The sequence below is a fragment of the Belonocnema kinseyi genome, chromosome 1 (assembly GCF_010883055.1).
Source record: "Belonocnema kinseyi isolate 2016_QV_RU_SX_M_011 chromosome 1, B_treatae_v1, whole genome shotgun sequence".
In the NCBI taxonomy this organism is placed as follows: domain Eukaryota; kingdom Metazoa; phylum Arthropoda; class Insecta; order Hymenoptera; family Cynipidae; genus Belonocnema; species Belonocnema kinseyi.
Genome location: NC_046657.1, coordinates 27,636,403 through 27,649,993, shown reverse-complemented (window position 1 = coordinate 27,649,993; position 13,591 = coordinate 27,636,403).

Here is a 13,591-nt window from a genome sequence, read left to right as displayed (position 1 = left end):
TCTTCCAAAGTTTCAGCTCGATATCTTATTTACAAAAAAAGTTCTTAGGTTCAAAAAAACATTCAGTGAACCGAAAAAGTGAGGTCGGTAATATAGGTATTTCGCTGTGTCACATGCCCTTAAGCGTAAAATATTCCAAAACATTCTCGAGACTTCTCTCTTTCTTCAATGACCCAGCACCCAGCGACCCAGGCAATGGGTCAAAACTAACACTAAAATTTACGGACCGAATTTTTAAAAATCTGTTCTTCAGTTGCGGCTAATAAAAGATAAACATTTTTTCGGATTTCTGAAATATCACTGAAAATATCTAAGCCGGCTGAAACTCGACACAGTGTTTCAAATTTTAAATTCTATCTCGGGATTTCGCGAATATTTTTTAATTTTCAGTCAATCAACTGAATTATAAGACCTTAAGTATTGCTTCCTGCACAATTTAGATTTTTCCCCCACGTTTTGATGGTTCTTTAATTTTGATCATTCCTATATATTAGGGAGCTCAACAAAAATGTTCTGATAAGCTATTTTATGTATGAAAATAAATTTTCTAAGTCAAAAGTTTAAAAAAAAAATACATTTAAGGCGAAAAATCTTTCGCAAGCCATAAAAGTGTTTTATTATTTATTGGCAAATAAGCGCTACATTTTTGTCTAAATAGACCTTAAACATTTTTTCCCCAGAAATAATATGCACAGGACTTCTTCGAAGATTTAAAGAGAATATTCCGTATAATAAGTTTATTTAATGCACATTAATCCACCTTCGCTGGGCTTCCATTTTCAGGAGTTGTTTCTTCCTTGTTATACATTATGCAGTAAATAATCAAAACTGTGAAAAAAAGTTCAATGATTAATTATTATTAACAAACTTATAATATTAGACAAATTTATATTACTTCAAACTTTTTTCTATGGAAAAAATTGATTCTTTTAGTCTTTCTACCTGGGGGTACAATTTTAGTATGACGTTGATATAAGTGATTTCAGTATAGACCAATTTAATAACTAAATTTTATTCCCTGAAATTAACTCAAATGAAATGCAAATATCTCAGAACGTCAAGGTTGACGCATATAATCTACGAGATAAGGACTATATGGTATATTATTTTATAATTCAGTTCTTCCTCTACTTGGAAAAAATAAGGATCCTTGGTACTCTGGTCTTTACCTTGTCAATTATTTTTTATTCTATTAGTGAGAAAATATAAAACCTTAGTTTTCATAAAATATTTCACAATTTAAAAATTCTACCAAAATCACTGTAGTACATACTTTTGTGTAAAATAAAATATTGATGTTAATATATTTTCTCATAATATATACTTTCTCTCTTTTAGAGACTTCCTTTGTGAATATATTTTAAACTTATTAATTAATTGAAAATTTATTCTTAAGGTTTTCGATCACTTCCTAAAACAACTTTCTTTCCACGAATATACTAATTTGACATTTCACTTCTGTACTGAAACAGAGTAAAGTTCTAGCCGGTCTTCACAGATTAAAACCTTATATTTCACTTACCACAGAACTTTCCCCTTTCACTTGGCGCGGTCTGGGTCATGACTGCCAAGGCTCGAAATAAAAGGATGAAATTTTAAATATTCATAAGTGTCGAATAAGACGAAATTTGTCGGATGCCATCACCGTTGTATCTCAAAAGGCAAGGAAACTTTAAATTAAATTTTAGAGAAGCAGGAACTATGCAAACAGGGAAGGTTCGTCGGGTAGACCCAAAGAAATTACAAAAGAACAAATAGAGATTCCAGAGATATAATTGGATAAATTTGGTACTTACATCTCGACGATTTAATTAAAATACAGCGCCTGACGAATTACAATAATGAAATGTGCTTGGACCGACTTCTTGTAAAAATGTCGTGTGAAACCACTACACTGTGTGGACACCTGACCAAAAGTGATTTTCTGGTTCGCCACGTCGTCTAGGCTTTTCGTTACAGCCATCGCGCATGACCTTTTCTTAGGTCTCGAGGCCCCGCGTTCGACATTCGAACCACGGGACAGTCAGAAACCTGACTTATCGATAAAAATTTTCAAATTCAAAACGGGAAAATGAGAATTCTCAACTTGAGGTTTACGGAAAAGGGTTCTTATGTATTTTACTAATTTATAGACAATTTTCCTGTCACAATAAACTTCACTTCCATATGCTACGGGTTAATTGTCTTGTAGCAAAAATGCTCCAAGACCATTTTCAGAAGCACCCACACTTATAGCACATGTCCAGAATGCCGCGTGGACAGATATCACGCGTGCGTAGTTTGATCTTAAGACATCTAATTTAATTGCAAAAAGTGTTCGAAAGTCTACCTAATGGCGACCCTATTCCTGGCGTTTCTCGTACCCGACCTTCTTATTCTTTTTTTGAAAGTAACCATTCACCTGAGAGGTCTCTTCCTTTTGTTAAACCTTAATTTCGTGCAAAGTGCAGGTCGCCTCCTGTCAGGATCAAGGCGAATAACGAGCCTCTTCCTGGCGTTACTCGTGCCAGACCTTTTTATTCTTTTTTTTTAAATACACGCTTCACCTGAGAGGTATCTTACTTTTGCTCGACGTCATCTTCCTGCCAGGTCCAGGGCGCCTCCTGCCAGAAGCAAGGCTCCTCCAATAAGGCTTCCTTCTCCTGACCGATTGAGACATGGACTTGAACAACTTACATTTATTCGATTAATTCACAGAGAAAATCAACATCGGAAATTCAGACTTCGGAAATATATTTTTCCTACAGGTAAACAAATTAGAATAAGAACAGGAGCAAATAAGTATGTGCCTGTGTATACTTCAGAATAAATTATATTATCAACATCCGATGGTGATATCTTTGCAATATTAGATGGTTATAATATTATTGCTGGAATTTATAAATATATAAATTATTCTATAAAACGGTTAAAAATAAATATGGAAAGCGGCATGATTACCCTATTGACCCAAGAAGAAATAGATGAAACTCCAGTAGGTCTCATCCGCACAATAAAAAGGAATTTTATAGTAGGGCGTGTAAGCACTCGTGCAAACAACAATCCTCTATCTATTAATTAAATTGATAATATGTAAAAGTCAAATATATTGTTTCTAACTATATTCGATGAAATTTCATAAAAAAACCATTCATTTGGAATTTATTGAAAACCAATTTATTTTTCACAGAATGCAATGATTAAAACTGTACAGAATGTTTCAAGGAACAAAACGAGCAATTGTTTATTGTGATTGGATACGCATTGAGATATTATATAAAGAGGTTTAAGAAAAACAAATGTTAAATAACGTACTATTGTTAGAAAAATAATGTGGGTAAAAAATTTTTTTTCTGCGTTCAATCTTTCAAAATGCGCTATAATTTATTGCCGCTATATTTTGATTGCTTTTATAAACATTTTTTGAATTTGAGGCTATGTTAATGTTTTGATGCAAAAAACACATTTATTCTATACTTGCCTTATGTCTTGATTCAATCAATTTCGACTCAATCTCATCTGACAAACCGGTTTCGAAAAATTCGACTTAATCATAACTTGAGTCGGTTCGTAAAATTCGAGTTACGTCTAACGCAAAGAGTCTCTTCGGAATGTTGCGATTCGATCACAGCTTAAGTCGATTTCAAAAAATGTATCTGATGTCTCACGTCCAGTTGTCGGTTCTGAACCTTTTCGAATTATTTTGCACATCCTCAGTTTCCACAATGAATTTTAAGTTGAAAAAAGAACATGCAATGTGCGAAATAAAAGTTATGAAGCCAAAGTATTTCATCCCTAAAAGAGCTACAAATTTGTGATCAATCATTTTCTAATAGGATGAGTAGTTTTTGTTGTAATCACGAAAAAAATCATTAAAAATCAAAAATAAAAATTTTAGGAAAAAGGACACAATGTACGAAAAAATCAATTAATTAAGAAACGTTTTTTATCCAAAGAAGAGCTACACATTTTTAATTTATCATTTTTTGGGAGGATGCATAGTTTTTACAAAATTTCTCGCTTAAATTATATCTACACGTTTTTTAGGAATATTAAAGTAATCATCAAAATAAAATTTTCACTTTATTTTTCAATATCTGAATAAGCAGTTCCAGACCAAGGTAGAGAAATAAGCATAAAATATATGATATATAAATGTTTTCATTTTGGACAAAAACGAGTGCGAAGCACAAAATAAGTGATGAGAATCTGTCCGTTAAAGCCGAAAGAGCTTTAACAAAAGAGAATTAACAATCACAAAATTACAGTTGTCAGTGCTTTAACCTTTAATTTTAAAAGTTCTGTTTGAATAGGGGTCTGAATAACCAAATTTTCTTCATTTTTCATGCTGTTGTTTATCCGAATTCCAGTAATTCCCCTCTTTAGCCAAATTGACGACGTCCAAGGTGTACAAAAAAGCAAAATCTAAACTCAGTCGACAAGTTGAAACTTTTAATAATTGATTAATAAAATTAATAAAATAAAACGAATTACATTTTCACGAATTTTTATTTAACATTCAATAATAAAGAAAATAATAAAATAGTAACATTCAATTAATAAAAAATGCCATTTATATATATTTGTCTAAAAATAAACTTACTTGTCTTTTTTCTTGCCTTCGTCCTTTCTAAATCATCTTCTTCTATACTATAAAACTATAATGTGTGAGTAAGAATTTCAGTCTGTCGCAAAATGTTTCTGAACATGGCTGTTGATTATTTCGACAAAATTAATTTAAAAACTACTCTTTTTATTTCGCCATAGTGACTGGCGAAGAAAAAAATGATTCCATTCTTAATTTCTAAAATTATTTTTAAAAATAGAAAACAAAGACTGAAAATGTTAATAATCTTGCAGAGAAGGAAATAAGCTATAGTTCTTTTAAACTAGGTGAAAATTTCTAATTTTTTGACAAAATGAAAGTTCAAGATGGTAAATATGTAACGATTGTTGAATCAATAATTATAAATAAAATATTTTTTGTTCCCTACATTGGATCTAGCTTTTAACAATTACCAAAATTTATTCTTTTACTTGCATATTTTATAAAGTCTATTTTCAGGTTTTAGGTTATGTTAAAGGGGCTCAAATTTCATTTGTCCTGTAGCAACAGCCGGCCTATAATAAAGGAGCGAAATTTAAATTCGTAATCGGTTTGATAGAAATTATGATAATTCCTAATCAGGACTAGAAGAGGTTATATCACCTGAAAATTCAAATACATAAAAACTATGACAAACTGTTGTTCGGCAATATGATTTTCGGTCAAATAAAATTAAGGTTAAATGGAATTTGGGATTAGATGATTTTCTTAGCATTTGATTTTCAGTCTACAAGTTCATCTAGGTAAGGAACCTAATTTTTGTAATTCTGTAAAAATAAGAAATTCCCATTTCTACCTTGAACTTTTTTTCGAATCTCGCATTGTTTGTTTAAAACCTCAAATTATTTTCTTAGAACTTTTAATTTTAAATCCAGAAACGTGTCCAATGCACAAAAGGTTAGAAACAAATTAGTTGATCTTTTGAAAAGCTACAGTTCCCCTGATAAACACTTTTTAATTATCTCGCATCGTTTGACTTGAAGTTAAAATTTTCAATATTTAAGTAGTATTTTTAATAAATAACCCCAGAACCCTATATTAAAAGAGGTTGGTTAACAAACGTTATCCTCACCTAAATTCTAAGTAACTATTTTTTTCTGTAGTTTCTTTACTCATTAATGATAAACATAAATATATTTTGTTTTACTTATGATTTTCACACGGCTATCTATGTTAGAATAATTAAAACCAAAAATTTAGTGATAAAATTCGATTAGGAAGAAACGAAAAACTGTATATTTGTTTTCCATAACTACACAGCATCTCATAAACAATTGGAACCAAATCACGTTTTTTCATGGAGTAACGAAGAAAAAGTTTGCCCTGGAAATTTCTGTAGAGAAATCAGCAGGAAATATTTGTCGCAATCAAAACTAGGTGAATTCGAAACTCACAGATACGAATCACGACCAAGAGCATTATGTAATAATGAATAATGTCGCCAGATGATTACTAGATTTTGCATTGATTGCAACATGTATTGCTGCTTACATTGTTTCTCAAAATTACATTCTGAAATAGCAGGATCAAAATGATTTCAACGGATTGAAATCTGAAATGAAAAAAATTCTCCATAAAAAATTACAGACTCGAAAAGCTTTGGAAAATGGTTCACAAAAAAAAATAGGCACGAAAAATCCCTTTTTTTTTTGTTTAAACTGCATTTTGGGATAATAAGAAATTTTTTTGAGGAATTTCATTGGCACCGTCGGAAAGAGGAGATCTTAAGCAATAAAAATATATGTGTCTCAATTTTTTCTAGTGTCGAATAGTCTTAGTTATTGGCCGTTGAAAAGCAGTGTACTGGTAGTGGCGTTTTGGCCGTTTAAGGGTTAGTTTACGACATCTACATAATGTTTTTAATAATTGCGAAGATAAGCTTATTATGCTTTATTATGATTCATTAAATTCGTTACTGAAGACAAAACTGTAGCATGAAATTGATAACAGTGATATCAGTTCTAACGAATTTAGCAAATATATTTTATTGTTTCCAACTGATTCTAATGAGATGTAAATATATTCCGCGAATAGTTTGGCGCCTATTCTGCATCAGATAACGACTATTGGATATTGTATATAAATTACAAGGAAGCATAAAAATACTACTTTCTTACACTGTTAGCCGAATTCCTCAATAATACATGGTTAAGTGTTTCCTTTCCTGGAAAAAATGAAGCTTGCTTATACTTTGGTTTTTACCTTGGCAATTATCTTTAATTCTTTTGGTAAATATATTAATCTAATGACATATCTATAATTTTTTTTAATGTTGTCAAGCTTTCCGCAAACATCAATTTGTCCGACGTAATAAATCCACCTGAAAAATCAGAACAGCTTAGCTTCATAAAGTGTTTCACATTTTGAAAACTCTGCCAAAAAAGTACTTTTCTGAAGAATATTCATATCAATATCAAGAAGTATCTTAAATTAAATTCATAAATTTGAAAGAAGCGATGCGTCATGTAGCGTTGGTAACAGCTGTTTCAAAATGGCGCATCTGTTAATGCGTAGGTCCGCGGTTTCTGCAAGAGTCACTTTAACTGGAACAGTTTTTAACTTAGGTTTTTTGTTCTTAACTTCTCTTTAGGACCCAGCTAAATTTTTGATGAAATTAAATATTGCAACCTCACTAAATGCACATAATTTTACTATTCACAAATAATGAAAAGTCTCAAGGGCATGCATTTGAATCCAGTTTTACAGTATCAAACTTTACGAGCTAATGAAGTTTATGTTACAATAAATTTATCATGAATTTTTATTACAATGAATTCAAATATCAATTTATTCTAGAAAACAATTTTGACAAACTAATGACAAACTGAGTCACACCAGTTCGTCTGTATCACAAAAGTTTCTATTAAACCCAAATTATGAAATAAATGATATATTCGTTAAGTATTCCACCATATAAAATAGTAATTTGAAGGATCTATTTATCTTTTTTTGTTTTTTTTGTTACATAAACATTTGGAGACTATTTTCTTGCAAAAGGCATACATAAAATTCGGCTGATGATAATCTAGTGAATTTTTAATGGATTGCAGATAAATGTCTTCCCTTTCAAATGAAACAGAAAAAAACTGAAATTTGTTTCAAAAAAGTATTTTTAATAACAATTTTATAAACAATTGGAAATTTTTATGTGTTTTCCATACACAACTGGGCTGAAATTTTACATAGATTTTAGAACTGCAAGTTTCTGAAGAGAAAAAATGTATTTGATCTTATACGTGACAAAAACAAATTTTTTCTTTGCGCCGTACATCAGTCGGCGCGCTTGTCGCTGATCTCCATGATTTCCATTTTTCGTGTTTCGTTTCGCATCCAAAATGCTAGCCAATCCCATCATTTTACAAATAGTCAAGCTACCGTCCATCTCTACGTGGCTTATTACAGTTCGAACGAGAAAAAATGCACCTCAAATACGTCAATATTTCAGAAAATTGAAATCACGATAGAAAATCAGTTCATCTGTTTCATGAAAAACTGAGAAAGTTTGTAACGTGTTGATGGACACTACTGGAACTCTCCTATCAGTATTTTCGAATGGGCCAAAGTGTTTTTCAAAAGTATTGATTTAGACTTGTGTTTCCATGTTAAATACACTGCAGACGAAAAAAAATTGCAAATTCGTTTTAGCTAAGTAATTGTTATTAAAAATACGTGTCTGCATCACCACTTTTCAGCAAAAAAATTAACAACCGTTCATTGTAATTTTTTTCAATAGAACAAAGATTTGTAGATCATGTAATTAATCCAAGCGCCGCGCCTGGCTCCCGCGCCGTGCCCACTGGTGCCCACTGGCCATACGGCGCAAAGAAAAAATTCGTTTGCGATACTTCCAAGGTCAAACACAACTTTTTTCTTCAGAAACTTGAAGCTGAAGGTTCATTCCACATTTATGTAAAATCTCAGTCCAGTTGCGTATGGAAACAACATAACAATCTCCTATTGTTTATAAAATTGTCATTAAAATACGTTATTTTAAAAATCCTTCAAATCACTTTTTTGCATGGTCGAGCACTTCTTACAGACTACAGCTTTTTAAATTTTGAAGAGTTCATTATATATCGCCGCTACAAATCAAACTTAATGCTCTCTTTCTTGTTGCAGAGTTTAGTTCACACTTCGAGTGCTTACCTAATGGCGAGCCTATTCCTGGTGTTCCTCGCGGCCAAGCTTCCTCTTCTTCCGATTCCGACAGGCGAAATTCATATAAAAAGTCTCTTTCTCCTGTCAAATCTTCTCTTCATGTCAGGTCTAGGTCTCCTTCTGTAAGACATCCTTCAATGTCTAGGTCGATTGTTACGCTTCCGATGGTTCCTTGTTTTGACGGACATGAATGTGACCTTGAACAACTTCCATTTATTCAGCTTATTTCTAATAAGAATCCACACAGGATATTTGGACTTCGAAGGTATTCTTTCCCTGCCGAAAAAAGACTTCTACTAAAAAAAAGAGGATATAATGTTTATGAGCTTATACCAACCGAAGAAAAAGTTGTCTTATCAACATCCAATGGTGATATATTTGCAATGTTGGAGTCTTCAGATATTCTTGCTGGAATCTATAATAATTGGAGATTGCGCGTGAAAATAAACATGTTAAGTAGCACCGTTACGTTATTGAACCGAAAAGAAATCAATGAGAGTCCAGTAGGTTCCCGACGCCTTATCAATCTGAATTATAGAATAATTCAACTAGACCGTGGTGAAATGTAAAACTAATTTATAATATCATTTGTAATCCAACCCCGAATCGAAATCGTACATGTAAAATAAAAGGAGAACTTCGAGTTTGTGGATTTATTTATTTTTCATGAACCTAAGCTAGTAGTCCTGATCAACAGGAGCTGTTATTGTGATTTTCCTGGGAGCGGGTGCAATTTTGTAAAATGGCAACCACTGCCGGTGAAATCTACACACAATTTTAATATTTCTAATTAAAAATTTTAACCCTGAATTTGTTTAGTATCTATTTTAATTATTATCCATAAAATATTACTCTACATTATTCTATATTTATAATTTTATTCCACAAATAGTTAAGAAGATGTATGCCTTTTTCACATAGTTTTTTTTTAAATTTGCATTTGTTGATTAAAATAGCAACCCTTGAGTATCAATTTTATAAATTTAAAAATTGACGTAACGTTTAAAAATTTATTTATTACTTTGGATAGGTATATGACAATCATTTGTTGTATAACTGGACCAATCTATTAAACATAAGCACTTATACACTATCATTTGAAATTGTCATCACGATCAGCGAGCGCACTATTAAAAATCACTACTGACTTCAAAACGTGACTACTTGTTCAAAATTTGAGCGAGAAAAAAATTTTTAAACCGTTGAAAAGCTTTTAGAATGTTTTGAATTTTCTACTTCGGCTTTAATTTGTGGCATGTTCTAGCAAAATGGCAGCAAAAATCTCCAATGCATAAAACTTAACAAATATGTAGGGGTTCCCAAGATAAGACAATAAATGTGCAAGCGCGTTTATGTCAAGTCTCAGTCGGCGAGCACCGTAGAGGACCAGACTCACTGCTAAAGCGACTGAAATTCAGTGCAGCAACGCTCGTACATTTTTAGTCATGTCTCGGAAGCCCGTAAAGCTTTTTTAAGTCTTATGGGCTGAAACTAAGGATAAGACTTTAAGGGTTAATTCGTATGAATTTGAGATTTTTGATAGAATTATCCCGGAACATACCACCAGTTGAAGTCAAGGTTAGGGGGGTTAGGGCCTATTTTACGCGCAATTTGATAAGATTTTCAAAGGTTTTTGAAAACAGGTTCTCGATCAATTTTTTAGCGAGTAGTCGCGCTTCAAAATCAGCAGTGATTTTTAATAATTCAAAATAATTTTTAAAGATAATTTAAAAGCAAGATTAAATCAAAATTTATTGTGAATTCGATGATAAAGTTAGCGAACCAGGAATCAACTGTTTGCCTAGCTCAGCTCTTCTCTGGGATATGGTAGAGGGGCTAATTCTTATAAAATCAAAAAAAAAATTAAACAAATGAATTTCAATTTTTTAAATCCAAAGTTATTAATCTAATCAGTTATTCCGAAATTACCTAAAAATCAATTTGTTGTATTATTAAAATACTACTAGTTCATGGGATTGTTGACATAGACCATTGAAAGCTACAAAATAAAAGTGTGACGAAATTACGAAATTGTGACAAAGTGGCGAAATTAATTCATTTAAAAAAATTTAAATCAATTCTTCGTCTGATAATATATTCTTGAATATTAGAGGGACAAAATTGTATAGTTATTCCTGTGAAAATGAAGGATATTTGATAAATTCTGAATAATACATTTAAAATGGGAAACAGATTTGAGACTAACAAGATAGGTTAAAACATCTATATGAATTATAAAACAAAATAATAATATAAATACAATTCAAACACAATAATAATATAAATACATTTCAAACACTGTAGAAGAATACCGTGATCAATTATAATTCAAGACAAATAAGCAAATTAGCGTAATAAGAAAAATGTAACAAAATTCACAAAACTGAGCAAATAAAACCATCAAATCATCAAACTAGGAGAATAAAAGGAACGAAGACTTCTCGAGTCACACAACGGATACTCCGAATCCTCACAAACTTTACAATTATTTATTATATGATAGTCTTTTCCAAATTCGCACAAAACTTAATAGACAATTATAAGGTCACTGCTCCAAATTCTCACAAAACTTTACAATAGACAGTTATAGGGTCACTGCTCCAGAAGCTGCTGGCTCTTACCATTTCATTCAGCTTCGGGTTAACCTACATAGAGGTTTAACCTATCCTAACCTAGCAAAACCTGACCTAACCTAACCGATTACGCTGGCAATCCTGTTCTTGCGTACTTTCATATTTTGACATTAATAGCACTAAATGTCTAGAGTTTCGTAACCGCTTGTTGCTAGCATTATTCCCCTGTTTCTGTAGCCAGGACACCTCCACGTGGTGACGGTGGGCAACGAATCCAGATTGGCTGAGTCCCTGGGTAAACGGCGTTCATGGCGTCATGGCAGACACAGGTAAAAAGTGTATTACGATGCAGGGAAAAACCCCAGTATCGACGTCTGGTCAGGTGGGAAAGCGGGCTCTCCGACGTGGTCAAATATAAAGTGAGCAGTTTGTGAAAATCAATCGACGAGGAAGTGAAAAGTCTTCACGAAAAGTGTTTTGACCGTAAATTGTTGCACCAAGAAATAAAATGGGTTCCTCACGTCATTTGCAATTCCTGCAGACTTATATTTTTTTTTTCTTTTACTTTCTTCTAATGTGTCCCCTAAGGGTTTACATTTTTCTTACACCTTCTCTATTCCTTTACACACCCTCCACACCGGTCCCACGACTCTCCGGAGATGAACAACTCCCTTGCTAGGCTAGTGTTCACCGCATGGGCCACCGAGACTCTTCCAGAGTGCGAGGCGGGAATGGAACCCGCAAGCCGAAGGAGTGGGTCCAAAGCCTACGCTTTAGCCCCCACGACCATCGTCCCACTTGCAGACTTATGTTGTATCGTCTAAAAAATTCAAACAACGAAAAGTACCGCAAGCACTCTACACCAACCACATGGAAAAAACCCGTTATTGTGAAGGACTGCTACTTTTGCATGAATTCCGTCAAAGGGTTCGACGCCAAAAATAAAAATAAAATTTCGTACATTAATGTGTGCACAGTCACAAGAGCAATTGAAATCAATAAAAATGCACGCCAGACTGATTTTAGCGCTTTAGATGATGATAGAATATAAGTTGAAAGTCAACGTCATGGAGACGGTAGTGAAACCAGTGATCGAACAGAATATAGTTCTGATGATTCCGATGGAAATGACGAAAAAGATGACGAATATGGCGTGCATAAAATGAAATTAAAGGTTCCAATATTAGTGTCGCAACTAGAACTGAATGATTATGTTAGAGATCTTGGATTAGAGAAAGACGGTGCTGAATTTGTCGCTTCATTTCTAAAAAGAAGAAATCTTCTAGAGCCAAAGACAAAAGTTTCATTCTATGGCGACAGGGACAAAGAATTCAGAAAGTTTTTCTTTAAAGACGAAGAGACATCTTTAGTGTACTGCACTGACGTTAACGGACTAATGAACTACTTGAAGAAAAACGTGTACAGAGACGAAGAATGGCGACTTTTCATTGATTCGTCAAAACGCAGCATTAAGGCTGTCTTACTGCATAACACGAAGACTTACGCTCCTATCCCTATAGCTGACTCAACGGTCATCAAAGAAGAATATAACAATGTTAAAATGCTTCTTAAAAAAGGTAATTACATGAATGACAAATGGCAAATATGCGGTGATCTCAAAATCATAACGATGATATTAGGCCAACAATCGGGTTTCACGAGAGAGCCATGCTTTATATGCCTGTGGAATAACAGAGATCGAGCCAATCATTACAGCAAAAAAACATTGGCCTTTAAGAGATTCATTCAAATCTGGTTCTCATGATATCATCAACCAAAGCCTCGTTGATCCAGAAAAAATTTTAGTACCACCCCTCCACATAAAGCTTTGGCTCATGAAGCAATTTGTTAAGGCGTTAGACAAAGATGGACAATGCTATAAGTATATATCCCTCAAATTCCCTAATGTTTCAGACGCTAAATTGAAAGAAGGAGTCTTTGATGGACCACAGATTCGAATATTGACAAGAGATACTAATTTCGTAAGCCACATGACGAACATTGAAATGGATGCTTCGGAAAGTTTTAAAGCAGTAAACGCGAATTTCCTCGGTAACAAAAAGAGTCCAGGCTACGAGAATATTGTTGCGAAAATGATAAGAAACTACAAAAAGTTAGGCTGCTTGATGAATTTAAAACTTCACTTTTTAGATTCCCATCTGGATATGTTTCCAGAAAATGTTGGTGATTTCAGCGAAGAACAAGGGGAACGTTTTCATCAAGGCATAAAAGTGATAAAACAACGATATCAGGGTAGATGGTTAGGTCTATAAAT